Source organism: Grammomys surdaster, unplaced genomic scaffold (genome assembly GCF_004785775.1).
Source record: "Grammomys surdaster isolate TR1022 unplaced genomic scaffold, NIH_TR_1.0 191, whole genome shotgun sequence".
Lineage (NCBI taxonomy): Eukaryota > Metazoa > Chordata > Mammalia > Rodentia > Muridae > Grammomys > Grammomys surdaster.
The window spans coordinates 3,474,175-3,491,779 of record NW_021604636.1 but is presented as its reverse complement, the minus strand read 5'-3'; the positions used below and the strand labels follow the sequence as shown (position 1 = coordinate 3,491,779).

General features: G+C 36.8%; 1 protein-coding gene across 2 annotated transcripts in view; it reads right to left on the bottom strand.

The window, feature by feature from the left end:
- Window positions 1-17,605, bottom strand: part of Fign (fidgetin, microtubule severing factor) — a 118,488-nt gene that overhangs the window by 38,830 nt on the left and 62,053 nt on the right. The window lies entirely within an intron of this gene.

The following is a 17,605-nucleotide window of genomic DNA, read 5'->3' as shown; positions in this document are numbered from 1 at the left end:
TCCTTTGCAAAGAACACCAATCAAGATACAAAATAACATTTTAGCAAATAATCTTGTCACAAATTCCATTACATGGTAAAAGCTAAATAAAAAATAACAGCTTTCTTGCCTGTATTTAAAAATTTAGATCACTTAATGTCAGGCAATTCAGAGAAGGGAATTCAAGAAAAGCAAAGAGGACAGCAGAAACACACCCATTAGCGAACAGACTGCCACCAAATGGAACTTGTTTAGAATGCTCACTGGAAATTAGCATGTTGCTTAGGAATAGGATTTCCCTATACAATTGTAATATAGGATTTATTTTTCTACAAAAAGATAATTTGACTATCTTCAAGTTACTGATATGTAAATATACTCATCCAAACATGAGCAGCTGCATAATGTCTCAGTTTAAACATTTACATGGTAAAAAATACTTGTTTAGGTTAATTAGTATACATTCTGCTTAAGAAGTTCATTTAATCTGGCTTGCTTAAGAGAAAAATGAAGTACGAAATTTTCCCTTCTCATACCTGGGCCCCACAAATACACTATATTTAAATTCCTACAAGCTATCATTGCTATATTTGCTGAGTACATCTTATTTGTTCCCACGAATAAGAAAAAAAAAGGTTTATAGAAAGCCTATCAGTTCAAGGCACATTGCTCTTTAGGTTTTGAAATGGAGTTTTGGAGAAATGAAGTAGCAAATACCAGTATGGGCAAGACTTGACCAATTACTATATTGCAAAGGAATACTAATGTGAGTTGTCCTTTGACCTAATTATTTGGATCACACATTCTTCCTCTGGCACATTATTTTTATTATTAGATGCTCACATTAAATGTACATACATTGATTTGAAAGAAGTTTATGGAAAATAAACAAAGGTACCTATTTTATAATAAGCTTGAATGTATTAAATCATTATATGAATAAATGGACTAAAAAAAACCCATAAAGACATAAACTCTTTCAAAGACATCCTCTAACAACCTCAATTGAACAGCAACCCAGCTCTAGTAAACCTCTTACTCCACTCCAGGACAGCTTCTGGAAACCTGAAGGTGTGGACAACTAGTGCAAATGTTCACTCAGTCTCATGTCTTCATTCAATCATTGTTTAACGTTGTCGTTACCCACACAATGCATCGTGATTGTAATCAAGAGATATTTTGGAGCCAGATTTTAGACTCCAAACTTTAACCTCACCACTAGTTATCCTCTGACTTCTACCAATTTAATTTATCTTTCTGGCCCACGATTTTTTTCATCTGCAAAGTGATACCTATCACCCTATAGGTTTCTCTGAAGTTTAAGTAAGCTAACATATGTAATGTACTTAGCACACACCTGGCACATGGTAAGCCCTCAGTATGGATCAAAGTTTCTATTACAGGAAGCACAGCTCTGTGTGCCTCCTTCTGTTAAAATGTCATCTTACTATCAGATAACTAAACAGCTTAAAAGAAGAAAAGAAAAATCTGTTGTTTTACTATCAAGCCAAAAGTAGTATTTTGCTTTAATTTAATTTTTATCTCTCATTGCTCATGTCAAAACAAAATTATGATTATAGCATCATCTTTTCTAGGATTAGATATTAGTTTTAGTTTATTTGTGATTTATCGATTACCTCAAGACATTAGTATTAATATTTCAAAATATGATTGGCTAATGTTTTGTGTCAGAATGTTAGCTATTTAAAGTACTCAATTTTAAAATATTTATATGATATCAATCTATCCAAAGTATTTCAAACCCTTCACCAATTAGGTCCTATGTGTGTTACCAAAGTGAAAAGGGGATGAGAGGGATTGTGGCTACAGAAATTTAATTATTTTGCTAGAGTTCAAATATACTTTCAGATCAGTTTTGCCTATTTCTAGCATTTTAACAATAACAAAGAGCATTGGAATTTTTTTTATGGTTCTTGTCTAATGTGAGCCAAATAATCCCTGATTATGGACTTAGGTTTGCATAAATATCTGTCGAGCCAGAAACAAGTATTAATAGGAATAGAAGAAAAATCTGAACAGTGCAGAGCCCCCTCAAGGGGCTCACTCTAAATAGGCAAGGCACTTGACCCCAGAATAATGTTGAAGATTTAGAGAGAGATGAAAACCAGAAGCCTTCCAGTAGAGCTTCATTAGTGGAACCTCTTCCTCCTCTCCACACTGATTTCAATCCCTTTCTAGAACTATTACAGTGATTGCAATTCTGAACCATGTATAATCATTTGTATTCGAAAGCAGATTTATCAGAATGATCAAAATTACCTTTTAAATTCTAATTGTTTACAGGCAAGAGGAACCTAATGACTTGGTGTGAAGTTTGGGATGGTGTTAGGCACACTGGAATTGAAAGAAGTCCATTATTGATGAAGACGCTGATTCCACTCACCCACAAAAGCATCCATAGTGTATTTTTTTATAGGTTCTCAAATTTTTTCATTCTATTGTAAAATGAACAAAAGGAAAAAAAAGTGGGGATGTTTTATTAATTCACTAGTAGGTGTATATATGTTCACATTTGACAAACAATATGAGTTTGGACGTGGTTGTTAGTCCACATGGCTACTAATCATCAATTTAGTGAGGCTCTTCCTTCCACAAGCTACCAGAGATTAATAAAAATGAAAATAAAAAAAGAAAGAAAAATCCAATGATGGAGACAAGTTTACACGCTATCAAATTATTTCTAGATTCTGTGACAAAAGGTCTAACCAGAAGAAGACAATAACATGTGTTGTATTTTCAGTTGACACACTGCAGACACATTTGGAAACATCACACATGCCAGACCCCTTCCACACTCTTAATCTCTACCAGTGTTCTGACCAACAGCCTTTATCACTAATTATTTCTTTACATTGAACTGAGAAAATAACCACATCTCTATAATTCATTAGTTAAAAAGCCATTTTCATATGCTGAATTGGAAAGCAGGTTAGGTTCCAGAGCCTTGAGACTGACTCTCTTTCTTCCACAAATATCTCAGTGTTCTTTACTTGTGAATGATCGTAATGCCTTCTATAAGGAAACAGCCGTGACGCCACACAAAACGCCATGTCCAGATCCAAGTTTGCAAAGATAAGTCCCTTCTCAAAACTGCAGGCAGGAAAAGCATTTTGGGTTTCACTAATGTTCCGGAGGTACTTACAGCATAAGTGGCCTGAGCTAAGGACTGTTTCATTCTTCAAGACCTTTTATAACGACTCCTTTAGGCATTCATATTGGATCAAGGTTGAAAACACTATTTTGAATAAATGACTCAGATTAGGAGTAAGCAGAGTTCTTTTTGCAAGTCATCAAGCACATCACTAGCATTGGCAAGCAAACATAACTCTCAAGTCTGTTTGTGTACAAAGTAAATAATTTTCTTACCTCCTGAATTTATATTACCCCATAACTGCTGACTTTTAACCCCTAGAGATACCCAACTTGGAGAGAGACATAATTTAACTTTATTCTTGATGCTGATACATGATTACCATATACTGTTCATTAGCTATCAAGAATCACAAATAGCCAGAGCTTTCAGATAAGTGTTATGATGACATATCACCCTAAGTCAAACCCAGACTGGAAGTGAAACTTCTGCTTGTAATACAATCAAGAGAGAAAAAACAAGAAAGTAACCCATAAAAGAATAAAACTTGACAGTTTGCAGGTCTTCTGAGAGTAGTTAGGTTTTAGAGAAAATCCTTAGTTGTAGTTCACAAAGTCAGGCTCCAATCCTGTAGGGGTTCTTCAGGCTAAACTTCTGTTGTGTGCCATTCCTGAATAGAATAGGCTGTCTCCACCTCTCCAATGAGAAAAACTGGGGCAGGAGGTATGGCAAGCATGTTTGGATTAGAAATCTACTGAGGTTTCAGAAGCTAAACTACAAAATCATTAAAATTGTTTCTATTGGGCATTATTTCCGTCTCTTTCATCAATAAGGAAGCAGGCAGGCAGGCCCCTCTGTACTATTTCACAGGGTAGGGATGCTTGCTGGAGCTAGATTGTCAAGCGCTGCTTTTTAAAATAGCAGTGCCCTTATCATAGTAAAACTGGCCTGCTGAGTCCAAAGGGAAGTTGGCCTCATCTGCCTTTACAGCCTAAGAAGAATTTAAAATGTAAAGGTACTTGGCGTGATTCCAGCTGTTGCCTACTACAGATACTTTTAATATCTACTCTTTATTGATCTGAAGGTATATGGATAAGCAGATATATGCTGTAAATGGAAAATAGAAAGCCATCTTTAAAAGTCCAATAGACTGAAAGCAAACAATAAGAAACCTGTATTTTTTCTTTTGTCTAGGCACAGAATCTGACTTTTACTGGACCCCACTCCAGCAGGGAAGAGAAAACACACAAATGAGCGGCAAAGGCATTTCTCATTCCTTATGATGATGAAGGGAGAGAAACTTCCAGAAAGAAGAAATAGTCCTCATAAAGACAGAATCTAAAGCTAGTTTCATGTGTAGTCTGCTTTTCTCTTAATCCACAACATTTTATTCATTCCAGTTTGAAGCTACCATAGGACTCTATTGTCACAGACTTCATGACTTTCAACACATCTAATTAGCAGAGATAATACAAATCATTCTTGAGGTAGAAAAAAATAGGCCTGAAAACAGGCAGTTATAACTTTCAATGAAAAATAGTGATAAGATGCATAGAATGTGTTATAAGAGACATTCTCTTATATCCTTGGGAAGAAGTTAAGGATCAGAATAGCAAACACACACATATGCATGCAAAGAGAGAAAGACAGAGAGACAGACTGTGAGCAGACAGACACAGACATAGGAACACAGAGACCCAGAGACAGAAACTGAAAGAGAGACCTACTGAGACACAGAAAATGAATCTAACAGATTCATATGTGAAGCTGAAAACTCAAGAATTCCACCACAGTCAAATAAGACACAAAATATTTGCTAATTAACAGAAGCCTGCATTTGACCAATGAAATCTTCCTCTAACCCAGACACCATGGTGAAAAGGAAACAGAGTCCCTTAGGAATTTTAAGAAAGAAAAGCCCAAGGAATATCATTCATGCCTAATGAAAAGATTTCACAAATATGCAAAGGGTAAGAGAGGCAGATTGTATTCAGTTGAAGATTCTGAAAATGATATACGTACCTAGGGTAATCATGTGATTTGAAGCTTAGAGATGAAGTGTAAACTGTAGTTAAGGCTGAGCTTCCTAGGTTTAACACAAATGCACTTGCTGAGAGAGCTATAGCAACATTTAATTCTTCTAGTGGTTTTTAAACAAGAAAGTTGGAGAAAGAGGGAGATGGGCTAGAAGTCATCAGCATTAGAAATCCCCCAAAATAATCACAGTACTCTCGTATAAGGAATAAGTGTGTCCTCTGCTGAATAGATAGTCCTGGGATAGATAGTCTTAAGGAGGACATTGCTAGTGGTATTAGGTTTTGTCTTTTCTTAATAAGTAGCAGCAGTCCTTAGGCATCTCATAGTTCTGTCTGCAGAAAGTTCACCTCTATGGAGAGGATCGAGTGCTAAGACCTAGCAGGTCAATCCAAAGGGTCTGGTCTCGAGGGCACATGGATATAGTGAAGTTATTAACAGATCTTCTTAGGAAATCGCTCCCCATATTTTCTGTCTCAAGTCCTCAGATACCATCAGAGAAGAGAGTGAAGAAATACTTGCTACAAGCATCAATTCTTTCACACTTGATTACATTGTTCTGTGTGTCCTTGAGCCAGCAAGTCTCAGTGGCCAACATATTTCACATCAGGGAAGGAATCAAAACAGCCTTACTACAAGAGCTGCAAAGAACCTCCACCCCCGGGTCCAATGCATTAATTTCATTATTTTTTTCCTGTGTGGATTAGTCACAAATTCTGTGATGATTACAAAAACATAATCTTTAAAACAGAATAATACATAATTTGCTCAGGTTGACACTTGAGAGACAAACTAGAAAACAAGAGAATGAAAATGATAATAACACCGAACAAGGAATATTTAGAAGTGCTACCATTCACAATGATCTGAGACAAGTTAATATATTTATCAATAGCTACATAAGATACTAAGAAATTTTGGCCTCAGAAGTACCCAAAGCATTCTTTACATATATTACCAAAAGTATTCCCATATGCAGAAAAAATTCTATACTCTCCTGTGGTGGAAGTGAGGTGAGACATTCCTATGAAGACAGCATTCTTGGGAGGTCTAGGAAATCAGCTTGACCATCCCAGGATACTGACTGGATCCCAGTGTCTGACTTACTGAAAACTCATTTCTTAGTTTAACACAAAAGAGAATAACAGTAGCTTCTGGAGAATACTGATCGATAATTTGAAGAGCTAGAAATCCAATGACTTCTGGTAAAGAAGAGGCTAACCAGTCAAAGCCTTTGTGGTGATGAAAATTAGATACCCATTGTCACTATCACAAATCCAATAGGCTCTTTTTGTTTTGCCTGCATTACCTGAGATTATGTTCTTTCAGTATCTGGGATTTATCATAGTGTGGACAATGCTAAAACTCAAATTTTAGTCATGGCATCTAAAAACTAAGAAGAAAAAAATATCCGTAGGCATAAATGCAACTCTGATTTACTAATGGGTAAGAAATTTTCCAATAAAGTGGAAAGGAAATGTAACTTCAAAAAGGATTACAGAAAAATTGACTGGTCGCAATTTTTAATCGGATTATGTAGAGTCAACTCCCTCTTCAGAGATTTATTGGTTCTCTTAAGAACTCTGAGTAGTCTAAATGGTTCTTTGGTGCCATATTATTCTAAATATTCATAAAAGCATTCATTGTGGCACAATGTAATTCGAGCAGGACAGAATTGATGTGCAGGTTGGCTCAGTCCCTTCTCCCTGACAGTATCTGATCTCATAGGTTGAGAATGTGCTGAAGAGTCAGCATACACTGAAGTGCAAAGAACTCACTGCAGTATAGAAATATTTATGGAAGTGCTGACAACATATCAATTAATAATGCTTACAAGATATAGAGAATATCCAATTCTTCATAAGCTGAGAAAGAGCCAAGTCAAGCTAAACTAAATTTCATGCAGTATTCACATCACAGTGAATTCACCCAGTGAAAATTCTCACCTCTAGTGGACTGGCTAGTCAGTCTGACTTGTGATTTTGCCAGGAGCCTGAGTAACGAAAGCAGAAATCAAAACTGTGCCTCTAGTGTGGTGTCATTCATGGAAACCAGGAAAGTAGAGAAAAGGACACAAAAGGAATTACCATGCTATTGGTAAAGGGGACCCTCTGAAGTTGGATAAAACAGGTTAGAGAAGGGTGAAAACTAAATTTCATGTGAATTATTTTCTCCTCTCTGTCCTCTTCTAGGTATTAATATGTATCCGTACATATCTAAACTTTAACAAGATTTTCTTAAAAGATTTATTGATTTTTGTTCTATATCTATCAGTGTTTGCCTACATGTATATATGTGCTCCCTGTGTGTGTCTGCTGCCTGAAGAGGTCAAAAGAGGTTGTCAGATCCCTTGGAACCTAAGTAACAGACAATTGTGAACTGCCATACGGGTGCTAGAAAGCAAACTTGGTTCTTCTGAAAGAGCAGCAAGTGTTCTTAAACACTGAGCCATCTCTCTTGCTGAAAGTACATATATTGTTGACCTTCAATCAGGAGGAAGAATGGGATGGAAGGTAAATGAGTTAGTTTTTCTTTTTTGGATAAAATAGCTTATGACTTGAAATATCCTCTGTTCTTGACAATCACGACAAACTTCTCATCCACAAGACAGGTGAAAGTACACAAAGGCACATATGCATCTCTGTGAGCTAGAGGACTCTGAGGTGTAACTCAGTGAAGGAGGGAAGCAGGCCTTACTAACCAAAGGAATGTTTCTTCAGGGCAGATTAAGTGGTCTTCTAACTCCAGTAAGGTTTTTATGATGGTAAGTGTTGCCCCCTTTAAAACAGTAGCAGTAAAAACAGAAGAGGCCTCTTGAATTGTCTTCCTTGACACCTTTCCTATCAGCTAGGCTCACAGACACCACTGCTCTTCTAGCTAAATAGATTCTAAGCATTTTCATATATCTCTATAGGTCCACATTTCTAGAATGTTCTAAAAAAAACCCTATAATATGAAATCCAGTTATACGATTCATTTAAATTTCTGCAGGCAGAAAAAAAAACTCAGAAAACCACTAATTTATTAATCATGGGTATCTTGCAAAGCAATCTAAGTTTTAACAGATTTATCTATATGTACATTCAATATCACAACATTATTTCTTGTCATTTTGTTCCTTTCTTTACACCCCTCAAAATCTATCAGGAGGCCAAACAAACTCAACCTGGATCCATAGTGTTCCCCCCTGCAAACCTGGACAAGTTAGCTGTTTCCCCAGGTTTAAAAATTAAGCTCTGTAAGTCAACCCTGTAACTACAAAATGCAACAGGCCACAGATTTCTGCTGGAATGCATTTACTATTTCTCATCAGTTCAATGCTTCGATTATGTGAGCTCTGAGATTGCATCATGCCAGCTCAAAAGCCAGTGGCTGTTAATTCAGAAGCAACCTGGAAACAAACTGAAAGCAGCCCTCTATCTCAAGTGACCAGCTTCTATGTGGAAGCCGTCCCCCAATGGGCCAGCAAAATGCACTGTAGATTTGTATAGTAATTCAGAAGATAATTGATTATTTGCCAAGAGATTGTTGAGAGTTGCCACTTATTATTATTTTTCGTAGCCACTCCAGGGACATGCTTCCAATTTCACAGTGTTTTGCACATTGTGGACACTGGTGTTTCATTTCTTGCAGGAGAATGCACTGCTTTCTTCCTACTGAGGTTATGCTGGTGGCTCAGGGCAAGCCAGGAGCTGTGTATGGAAAGAAAACGCCTTCACTCACATTTGCATAGCTGAAGGTCTTGGAAGGAAATTAAGGGACTAAAACCTACAAGTAATGAAAGGGAGAAACCTTTGTGTCTCCCCCTCTGCCACAGCTTGTCTGAGGGATGGTAAACATTCTTTAAGACATTGGGCTTTAATCGTTTATGGATTACCTTTCTTTATTTTCCTGTTGAAATACAAGTTTCTAAAGGAGTCAAGGAAGATTTTTGTCAGGAAACAGTTGTTTTCCTTCTACAGACTAACACTCCTGCAGGCAATGTAGCAAATGAACCAATATGAATGTTTCCTTGAAAACACAGGAATCTTTTATCTATTTAGGAACAGATCACACAATATAACATGCTGAACTATTTCTATTAAGCCCAAAGATGACAAAAAATTGAAAAGAACAAATCCATTATAAAGAATTCATATCGGCTGCTTTGTGAGCAATCCATAATACACCATATTGTGCAAACTATAGGAGATGATGACCCAACAATACAGGATGTAGAGAGGGCTTTTGACAACAGAAAAGCATAAGAGAGAGCATCATTTAATGCAGAGTGAAAAAAAATGATCCTGGATTCTTTTTCCTCCTTTATTTGTTGTATCACTTTGTAAAATCTCTCTATGCCTTGCTCTCTTCATCAGAAAGATGAGACCTATGGTTTTACTTTTATAAAGTGCTTTAGGATTTAGGGGAGCCCGGAATGTATTATATGATGAAAGCCACCATGGTGCCTATCACATGACTGAGGTAGAAAAGGATCCAGGACCCTAAATCAAAACATGAATCAGCAATGAACACTCATTTTGTTTGTTTAAAACCCTAGGATGTGCAAATATAAGTGAGAATTGCAGCTGACCCTCGTGTGTTACAATCGTTTTACTCTGCCTGCTTCTGGTTTTGAAATCTGGGTTTAATAGAAAGAATATGAATGCAGGAAAGAGTAAGGGCTGGGTGTCTCCCAAGGAAAGATCAAATCACTATAGAGCTTTACCAAGAGGTAGATTAACTCATGCTAACTCCTCCAAAGGGACACAAGTCAGAAGGCACTGTCTTTTGTCTGCTCTCTTTCCCAAGCCTATTCCTATGCTGTACAGATTTATACACTGAGAAAACAGTCAACAAAAGCAAAGGGGTCTCCTCTAATTGCCCAAAGTTACATGGCTTTTAGGACCATAGAAGAATCAGAACCAGGGGAACTATGAACTGTATATTCAGTGATAGATCAAAATCAATTAGTACAAATTAGGGATTCTAAGTTCAGTGACTATTCCAGCATTAACTTACTGCTCCATTGCTAGTAAATTCTTAAACCCATCGCCTCTGCTGACTCAGATGAATGAGGAGTAAGGGATAAGTTTGAATTACCTACCTCCTCCCAAGACCTAGAATTCTATCATTCTTTGTGTCCATATATAAAGACCTGGGACCTGGAATACAAGATACATTTGGAAAGGTTAAAAGTATGAAGGTCATTTTGAAGATAAAGCAAACCTGGTACCAGGATGGCTGAATTTATGATACAAAACACCATAGAATATTTAGTGGAGAAACCAGAGGCCATTCTGATAGTTCATATTCCATTGAATTATTATGAATGATCCAACTTGACTCTGAAACAAAAACCCATTCAAAACCAGGCAAAAATTGAAATGGAGCAAAACTCACAAACCAAAATCAAAACATGGATTCTCAAGCACAGTGGTTTGGTAGACAAATTCACTCAATACACAATCTGTTTATTAACTGACTGTCAGACCCTATGAACCTGTTGTTCCTTCTTTCTGTATCCTCTATTTTTGGTTAGAGTTACCCCAGAGGCCCAATATCCAGAAATAGCAACTCTTTCTGACTCATCCACACACTGAAGCATTTAGCATTGACACAGACTCTATAATACAACTAAGTTCCCCTCGGACTTCGTTTCCTACTCTATATTCTTTCCTTTAGACTCATGTTTACATCATTGAAGTTTTCTTCACTGCTTTTCCCATTGGCTTCCAATTCATGTCCATACGTTTAAGTCAAACCATCTTTCTAAACTAAAAACATAAACCATTTTCCACCTGCAAAGCAACTACGCATTTATTAGTCTTCTCAGGACAGATGGTCTAAGCTTCCTAATGGCAAACACCAGGCTCTTATTGCCTATCTTTCCAGCTCAGATCTCTCCTTTCTCCACTCACATTCTACGCTCCTGACAGAACAAATATTTGCAGATATTCCCGAGGTGCCTCACACCACTGTGCCTTGACATATGTTAGTATCTCCATCTGAAAATCCCTGTTACTTTCCTAGTGTTTACCTGGAAAATCCCATTCATCTTTTAAAGCCCAAGTAAATCTTGAATCCACTAAGTTTCCTCCAACTCCACATTCCCCTTAGAGTTAATCACAGCCTCGTCTGTTGTTGCAGGCACGCTATACTTAATTGTTTATTTACCTTCTTCCATTTCAAGACTGTGATCATTTGAGAGCAGCATGTGCACTTTAATCATTTCTCCATGTCTAACACAGGTCCCAGAAGATAGAAGGTCCTTGATATGTGTTTATGATTATGAATGGCTGGATAAACAATCAGAGCTCCATGTACTTAACACTGATTTTATTCAAACTCTCACACAATTCAAGGAAAGAGCCACAAAAACCAAACAATCAAAACCACAAAACCACAAAACCTTTTGCACACAACAAACAAGAAAAGTATCTGATATGGACAAGATTTGTTCTGTTCCAAGAATTACAGATATTGAAACAGTGAATGAACTGGGTATGGGTAATTGCACAGCTGCAATGGTCACTAAAGGCTTCTCTCCACCAATTAGTGACAGGCACTTAGTAGTTGCTGCTGTAATGGATTAAAAGAAGCTCATACCAGTTGGCAAATATCCTCTCAGAAAGCTTGTCGATTTCTTGTTCCCCAAAGCAGGTATCAATGTTATAAACTTATAAGCAAGAGTCTGGAGTGATAATGTATGTGCAGGAAAAGATTAAGTTATTTAATGGTCTCTTTATTTCAAAAGCAGCAGATGGACATCTAAGCAAAGCAAATACACAATCAGGTATAGGATATAACTAATTTGAGAGGGGAAAGATCATGCATAAATGCAATTAAAGATGTCCTGATGTTGAATAAAAGCAGTAAAGAAAGTGCAGAATGATTGAACCTTGGGAGGCATGCTAGCATGCTTGGCGGAGACAGGAGAACCACTGAAAACTTCTGTCTTATCAGGCTATGAAAAATTAAAAATAAAAACAGAGAGTGCCAGGAGATTGCAGTGAACTGATCACCAAACTAAAAGGACAATGTTCATATAGGAGGAGGAAACATTCAACTTCCTTGACCTTTGCCTAAAGCTCTCATAAGATAACATGTGTTCCCATAAGATAACATGTGCTCCCAAAGATAGCATGTGCTCCCATAAAATAATATGTACCACTTCTTGCACATTGTTTCCTGGAGCACAACCACTGTGATGCTTGACATAGGAATGAAAGCATGAAACCCAGATTAGCTTCAATCCCTGCTCTTCCTAAGAGATGACTCTCTATACTACTAAAAATGTTTTCCCTCCTATCTTTGCTTAAGAGAAAGCCTAAAAGGAGCAAAATTTAGAAGATATTAGGGTGTATTTCAGAAGAATTTCATAATGGCAGAGTTGACAGAGGAACAAATATAAAGTCTACTAATCTAAGGAAAAGAGATCATCTTCTCTTTATACATTTCATTTTTGGGTTTGGGGAACAGACACACACTCAAGCTTGTACGTATTTTGTTGTTGATTGTTAGACGGAGGTCCACTCACTCCGCCTGCTTGGAGTCTTAGTCAACTTAGTATCTCTTTTTTACACATCTATATGTTGATGTTGAAAAAATTAAGACTGACAAAAGCCACTCAAAAATGTATACTCAAATCCCTAACAACATCTAAGCATCTACTTCAGTCTTCAGCAACCTAGAAATAAGCAGGCATGTCGATCACTGTAATGACATCTATGGATAGCTGCCCTCTCATACTAGTATGAAATATGCATTTGACTCTATACATGTTATCATCTGAATGAAGCTCTAATTGTTATATTTATGGATTGGAAATAAATCCACTTTAAAATTTGTAGATTGAAGGTAAAATTAAATGAGGCATTCTGTAATCAAACTGTCACTCAAAGCATAGCTGAATAAAATGCTTTTTCCCTTCCTTCCTTCCTTCCTTCCTTCCTTCCTTCCTTCCTTCCTTCCTTCCTTCCTTTCTTTTAAAAGCTTTGTATCTCAGATTATTTTGGCACTCTTACAAAGAGATATAAAAGACTTAACAAATTGTACACTGCTGTGCAAATACCCAAGAAAACTACTATGTACATCATGATGCCTACCTCTGCTTCTTTTGTTACAAAACGTTTCTTTTTTTTTCCTAATTGCTGAGGACACCTATGATTAACTTAAGCTCAATACATACACTACTATTATATATGAAAGTATTTATATTCACTTTGAGAGAGAATATTAACATGTAGTCAAAGCTATGCTTAACCTCTCCATGTAGTCCAGGATGGCCTGCAATTCATGGCAATTATCTTGCTTCTATCCTTTATGTGTATGTAAGTCCATCTGGCATGATACTCATTCCAACAGAAGAAAAAGCTGTTCAATTGTGGTGTGTGTGTGTGTGTGTGTGTGTGTGTGTGTGTGCACGCACGCATCCTTGTGTATGCATGTACTTTCATGTGTATGAATATGGGAACCTTTGCTGAGACTCTAGTTCATTTGAATTTTATGTGAAGTTTGAATAGTTCACTTGAGTTCTTTACACCAGCATAGCAAGCACTTAGACTTACTGAGTCATCTCCATAACCAAATTCTCAAATATTTTATGAAGGAACAGAAGTTCTAAAACTGTAAGTAAATATCTCATGATTGGTGTTTGTCTAATTATGAAAAAAGATGTACAAGATGGTAATTCTGGTGGACAGCAGATTTTAGCCTTAACAAAACCAGAGTGATTTGCTTGGGTGCACCACAATAATTTTATAATGATACTAAAATAAATGTGATCCCTTTTCATTTTTTTATGCCAAAACGAATTATGTCAAATACTAACAAGATAAAATGCTATTCCTGTCACACACAATGGAACTTGTGATTCTTGTGGAAATCATAGAGTAAGAAGTGTCTTTAAAATGGATATTCATTCTTTAGAATAAAAAACCAGAAGTCTAACAGCATAGAAGCCCATGCCAAAAAGTTAAAAATAATTACCCAATTACCATTACTCCTAAGTGTATAGTACAGTGTTGTCACCAAATAAATCACATTGAGAGCTGCACACACACAGCTTTGGAGTCTAGGTCTGCCCATTTGTATTTAAATTGCCTCATATTCAATTTTAATTGCTTTAGATGTCTCTCTTCTCTCATTGTTATTTAGCTTATTGATAAAATGTAAGTGCCTAGTTTTTTAAATTTGTCCATAATCTTTTATTATGCATTAAGTAATTTCAGCTACTTACTACCTTCCCTGGTTACAGTAAATATGTGATCTGATACGTGTGCCAAAGATATGTGTGAACAATACAGTAAAATAAATATGGCAAACAGTGACTATGTCTGGTTTCATGTGTAAGCCTTTATGATAAGCCTTTACGATTCTGTTTATTTTTCATGAATCCTTTTTAACAGATGTAATTGGGTTATTTTAGGAACATGATTAGTTCATCAATAATACTTAACCAACCATAACATCAAGATCAGTCTGGAATGGGAACTGGGAACGGCTATAGAATGTGATGACTCACACCATCTTTCCTGCTGGAAGAACTGGCAAGCATCATTTTATCGTTTTATAAGACAGTACACTGGTTTGTGATTACTTCAGATTCAACACACCCAGTCACTCCGAGGGCTCCAGACATCGTATGTGAACTCTGCTGGCTGGCATGATCCATGTCTCTGCCCCTCGGCCAATGGCAGATATCCAATGTGAAGTGCAGTTAGAGGGGATTATGAATAGGACACAACAGTGGAAGAGGGAGCACAGATAGAAATGAAACAGCTTTCTCAGTGGAACGTCCCATGAACAAAAGCTGGAGTTCCCACATGTTTAAGGTTCCCTGTAGGAAAGCAGGTAGTATCATAGATGTGTTATACAAAATATAGCCGATAGACAAGAAAAAGGACTGTGACCAACGAAACACTTTCCAAATGAGGATTCAGTGGGAATATCAGGTATAGTGTGATCTCTAAGATTCACAGAGTTTATACACCTTGAGACAAATTGTGTATGGTTTACCCCATGGATAAAATCTGTCTGTGACCCTATGGATAAAATCTGTTTGTGACTCGTAGGTAGGTACACAATTAACTGAAAGAGAACTCTCAGCATTGGTCAAGTAGTTTTAAAAGCCATCACTCTCAAGGAAATAGAAAAAACACACACACACAAAAACAGAATTTCACTAACTCAAGTGAAGGATGGAGAAATCTGTCTATCTATCTATCTATCTATCTATCTATCTATCTATTGATTGATAGATATTCAAACAACCATAAATGTGTTAAGAACTCTATAACTTCAGAGGACCAGTCCCTACTTCTGATTCACACTATAGAGCATGAGCTGGTATCAATTAATAATGTAGGTAAAAGCTGACATGAAAAGGGGATGAAACATGCTCATATTAATTCTGAAGTTTCCAACATTAGCCCCTCAAATAAATTTAGTACAACTTCTTTGTAACTCTGAGTCATCAGCCAACTCATTACAATAATATGATCAATATATTATTGAGACAGAAATCTCTTGGCAACATAGCAAGACCAGTAATGCTCAGTTCTAAATTAATGTCAGTGTCTTGCACAAGTGTCATAAATGGCTAACAAAGGGACACTGGATGGTCCCTGTGGCTGAGATAATTGTTCTGCTTTGAAGTCCCTGAAGATCTATTGTATTGGTTCCTGGGGCAAAGCATCTCTCTTTTTCTTTTCTTCTTTCTCATTCTTCAATCATAATAAGAATTAGAAAACATATTTGACATATAACTGTAGATAATGGCCACTATGCATTAATGATAACATGCCGGTTACTGGTTTCATTTGAGGGCATCTTTGAACTACTTACTAAGATACTTTTGCATGTATCATGGCCTTATTACAACTTTCAATACATGATTCAAAAGAATGGGCTGAGGCCAGTTATAGAATTAAGTACTTCAATTAAGAATCTATGAAAAACTGAAATACTATATGCTGCCACATTAATGCACATAGTCCCTTATGTTTTAGGGCAGCCACTAAAATATAGCATGCTTGGACCTCAAAGTTTTAGAAGCTGCGACTTTATAAGCCAACTTGAAGGAGATTTATTAATTCTCTTAAATTCTTTACATTGCCACTTTGTTACATTTTCAAATAGTTTTTCATTTTAAGTATTTATTTTATATTTTCTATATTCTACATTACATTATTACCAGATATTGATATGGTTTAATTATACAGTTGGCTAGAAATGCTAATTAAAAACACGAATGTGTGTAGTGGTGAAAGCTATGAAGCTGGGTCAAAAGATTGGATCAGTGGGCAGAGGCATTCATTTGCCAGAACATGATAATTGTAGTTCAATATCCAGGACCAACATGGTGGAAGAAAAGAACAGATTCCTTCAAACTGTCTTCCAACATCTACATGTATGCTCTGGCACAAAGACATGTTGCAAGCATGTGCATGCACACGCGTGCACACACACAAATACACACATATACTCATACACATACACTCACACACAGACTCACATACACTCACACACACACACGCACACGCACACACACATGCACACACAGACATACTAATAATCTTTTTAAAATTAAGCACCACTCATGACGGAGATTCTATTTAAAATAAAAATAGATTTAATCAGAAAAGATGCTGTAGGCAGCTAATTAACATTTCATAAATATGGAGACATAGAACTGTATGTGCAAATGAGAAGGAACATCTTCTTTGAAAGATGGGTTAACTAAAGGATACTTCCAAAAAAAAAGAATGTGAGGTGAGACCTGGGGTCCCTGAGGGAAGTAAGCTCAAGGAACAAAGTTCACTCTTATGGATCCTGTAGAGAGTTGAATGTGACAGCTGATTCTCTTCTTGACAAGGAGTTAGTGTGTCCTAGATGGTCCTCTATCTTTAGGTTTCAGTGCATGAGCTCAATTCAGCAAATGGTCCAGAGCAACTGCATTTCCCAAGGAGTAAAGATATAAAACCACTCAACCAATTACATGTGCTAGTTTCATTAAAGCCCTCTTTTAATTGCCTGGGATTTATGAAAGATCTAGTAAGAATGCCAACTTAACAAAGAAGAAATTGAAACATACATTTCCGGGTGTGTGTGTGTAGGGACAAAGGAATGACACCTGTTCTGCTTATTGTAACTTTGTGGTCCTGCACAGGGTGCAGTGCCGAGGGCCATAGAGCACACTGGGTTAAGGCTTAGAGTTTAGAGTCCAGTGATCTCTGATTCGAGCACAGTTTCAAGCTTGCTACAAATTTCTAGTTATGGCTTTGAGCTCCATCCAGGCCAAGTTTACTCATCCACTCAAATATCTATCTGCTTTTCAAACCGATAGTTAATTAGCTGTAGTACTAGCTCTCATATGATTAAATAGTGTCCACTGCACAGATAGCCTTTAATATACCTAAATACAGTATGAATAAAAAACTCACATCATTATTATCTGGTGACACTGGAGGTATTTCAGATAATTGTGAAATAACTAGG